Here is a 4,182-nt window from a genome sequence, read left to right on the forward strand (position 1 = left end):
CTTTTTTTTCTCTCAAAACTTTTAATAAAATCATCACCATATTTTGTCCTTCTTCCTCTACTCTCCTCTTGTTATTACGGTCACTCTCCCTTTGACCTTCACTCATATTTCTTTTTTTTTGCTCTCGCCTCTCCTTTTATCTTTGTCACTACGTTCTACCTGTAATAAAGAAGTTAAAATCAATTTTAATTTTTTTAAAAATAAATGTGCACAAGTTTAACAAATATTAAATTGAAGAATATAATAAAATCATCATGAACCAAATTACAATTTATAAGTATCTAGTTACAAGTATCATATTATAATATAGTTAAAAATATTAACTAATTTTTATATTAGGATCAATATGACAACTTGTTTGCAAATAGTTTGGTTGAATATTTTTTTTTTTTACTTTCACAAGAATAGTATAAATAGGTAGTTTAATCTTAAGTTTATGCATATCATTTTGCTAAGAGTTATGAGTCATAATTAATAAATGCTAGAGAGAAAATTATTGGATTTTTCTTTGTGTATTGTGTAACACCCTAAGTTTTATCCTATCTAGAAGGTCTTTAAGATAAGGTGCCACACTCGATAAAACAAAAGAATGACTTAATCGTTACGCAAGAAAGAAGAAAGTGCGTGCATAGAGGAAAAATGAGTAGCACTAAAACGTTGGATTTGAATAAATGTGAAATAATATTTTAACCATGAGTACGATTCTAAAATACTTAGAGGAAATTATAACAAGAAAAGAAACTAATTATGTCCTAACTAATCTCGTCGAAGAGGCTCCCATACTTGTATCCTATCCTATCCTTGATAAGGACCCTTCAGTTATTCACGAATCGAGGTACCAGGGGTCTTTCTCCAACACCTTTTCGCGCAGTGAAGATCCGGTTCCGTTGTGTGGGATGAACCAAAACTCGACGGGGTGCTAAAGTGGGGGAATAGGGCACGTATTCCACCTTTGGACTTCCGCAAGGGTTCAACTCCTCCTCTGGATCCTCCTTCATGGTGTCTTCCTCCTGGCCAGGGTTGTCGGATTCTTCTTCCTCGTCTCTGACTCGAGGTGTATCACCTTAGATGACCACTTCCTAGATGCTGAAGCGTTCCTATTTAGGAAAGTTACGACAGGCAGCTGGGGTTCTTCTCCCACGAATTTTCGGCCTAAGTAGATAGTTTGGAGCACGGTAGTAGTGATCGCAACTACCCACGCGTGCTTCGAGGGGTCATACTCAGAAGTTACCTTGGGGGGCACTGTGTCGTCTCTATCCGCTGTGCCATGTTCCTCTGGAGACAGTATGGGAAAAGAAAAGGAATGAGAACCTAACGTCTCAGTAGGAGTCCTATGCAACACCTCCATATCCGTCTCCAGCCCACGTGCGAGATTTTTAAAAAAGGGCGTATGATATGGCATGTAATATGAACCTCTCGTAAAGCGTAAAACATATAGGTAAAAAGGAAAGAACATAGAAAGAAAATAGAAGGATAACATCTTAAGTAACATCAACATAATCATAAATAAATCTTAAAAAACATAAAAATCAAACTTTCATTCATGCTTTCTCCTTTCTTAACTTATAACTTTTATGGAAGGTATTGAGCTCAAACCGGTATAAAGTGGGAGTCCCCTTCCCTTACCGAAGGTTCTTATCCCAAACATTTTGGCGATCACCTTCCCTTACCGAAGGATCATCTCGATATCTTGTCTTTGGGGGTCACCTTCCCTTACCGAAGGATCATTCCCTCAGTTCAATTTACAATCAAGGTTATTTTAAGCATACATAAAAAGAGGGTCATACAAGAAGCATTCATGAAGATGGATAAAATTAGGATATACTAAATAATTAAATGTAACATGGTAAAAAGTATGTACTCTCAACATTAAAGGAACATAAATGATATAATGATATGAAAAGTCATGTAAATGCACAGGATAAAATTAGGATATACTAAATAATTAAATAAAACATGGTAGAAAGGTATGTACTCTCAACATTAAAGAAACATTAATGATATAATGATATGAAAAGTCATGTAAATGCATCGGATAAAATTAGGATATACTAAATAATTAAATAAAACATGGTAGAAAGGTATGTACTCTCAACATTAAAGAAACATTGATGATATAATGATATGAAAAGTCATGTAAATGCATCGGATAAAATTAAGATATACTAAATAATTAAATAAAACATGGTAGAAAAGTATGTACTCATGAATCAGGAGATTATGAATGACAAAAATAGATGGACATGGTCAATATGGATAAGGGATGAGAAAAATATACTTAATGCCATGAGACACATGAAAGATAGTAATCATGCATGGATGGAAGAAAAATAACTAGAGCATACTACATGCCAACATAAAGTGAGAAATGCATAATTTCCTACTGTTTTTCCTAACGCTTCTTCGAGCTTGCCTATTGTGTTTGCACACAGAATATTATTTCTTTGTAGAGAGAGAAGGGAGAGGATTAGTATTTGAGAGGAGTGATTTTCTACCTATGGGTGCTCCCCTATTTATATACATTTGGGGATAGGGTGGTTGGGATATTTTAAACTTCAAACGGAGGGTGGTTACTAGGTTCCTATCCATAAATTCAAAATTCTAAGCTTATCTCCTAACTGATTTTCAAATTTCGAATTTAATTTTGTTTCTAGAAGGGGTGGTTGTTACATATTGTGTCTCCACATTTGTTTTAAATACCATGTCATTAGTCAATCTTTTGGTTAGAAAAGATTAGTTTTGTTCTTTTAGTATCTTCTCTTTATATTTAGGTTGAATGTTTACATCATTTGCTTTGGTATTTTGAGTGTAATTGGGACATAGTCTTGGGTGGAGTGTCCCAAATTACTACCTTATATCTGTGTATCAGAGATTTAGTTAAAGGAGAATGGTTACCCAATTTTGTAACTTTGTTATATATCATATATATTTTTTTAGTAAAATATTTGATATTAATATATGTCAATTGTGTAAATTTTGCACTTTTGTTTGCATGTTCCATCTTCTAACAGTGGTATCAGAGTTTGAGGTTGAATTCTGGGCCAATTGTTCAAAGATGTCTTCCATGAAATTCGAGATTCAACAGTTTAATGATCGTATCAATTTTGGAATGTAAAAAATTCGTATAATAGCAATGCTTACACAATAAGGTGTTAGAGTAGCATTTCATGGCAAAGAAAATAAACTTAACATTATAAAAAATGATGTAGAACGAGAAAGAATTCGATAAAAATCTCTCTTAACCATTCTTTTATGCATTACAGATAATGCATTGTGTAAACTCTGAGGAATAAATAAATAATTAACTAATAAATTAATTATTATTTAAAAAAACTAAAAAATTAAATTTTATAGTTTTGAATGGAATAAATAATTAAAATACGAATTTCGACACTAATTTTAAAGGTTTTGGCCCAAAATTAGGTCGAATGGACCGAGTTGGTTGAACTAGACCTATAACAGGCCCAAGACCCAACCCAACTCACAAACACATGAGAGCTATTCTTCTTTCCCAAATCAAAGGGAAACACGCGGGGAACATTTGGGGAAGGAAGGGGGCATGAAGAACACCTAAACCTTCACTCAAATTTCTATTCCACATAACTTTTAATCCGGAGTTCTGATTGACGAGCCGTCAGTGGCCACGCATTTGTCTCGGAATTCTCTACAAAATTCACTAAATAATTTGGTATGAAAATCATATTTTCTCATCCAGTTCTCCCCTTTTCAGTTCGTGATTTGGGTTTTGATAATTGTGAGATTTTGTGATTTTGATGGTTTAGAGATAAAAAATGATTTTTTATGAAAAAGTTATGCTCGTCGGAAGTTTGGTGTGTAAAAGTGAATTTTGCAGAATTTAATTGTTTTTTAATAATTTTGGAGGACTTGCGTACATGAGTACACACGCGATACGACCAATTGCCTTTATCCAGGGGAGCTCGGGTACGCGGACAAAGCTCGCGTACGCGAGCGGGGCAAATTGTACCCTCGCATACGTGAGATCATCCATGCGTACGCAATACCCCTGTTTTTGAAAAAAATACAATTTTTGTGATTTTAATTCAATTTCTAACTTTCAAACCTTTATAGTTACTTTCTAAAGTCTCTAATTTAGTTTTTAATCTTAGGGAGGGGGAAAACCTAGAGATTTAGTTAACTTAATGGTGAGGTTTAGAAATAATG

The sequence above is a fragment of the Arachis ipaensis genome, chromosome B09 (genome assembly GCF_000816755.2).
Source record: "Arachis ipaensis cultivar K30076 chromosome B09, Araip1.1, whole genome shotgun sequence".
Taxonomy (NCBI): Eukaryota; Viridiplantae; Streptophyta; class Magnoliopsida; order Fabales; family Fabaceae; genus Arachis; species Arachis ipaensis.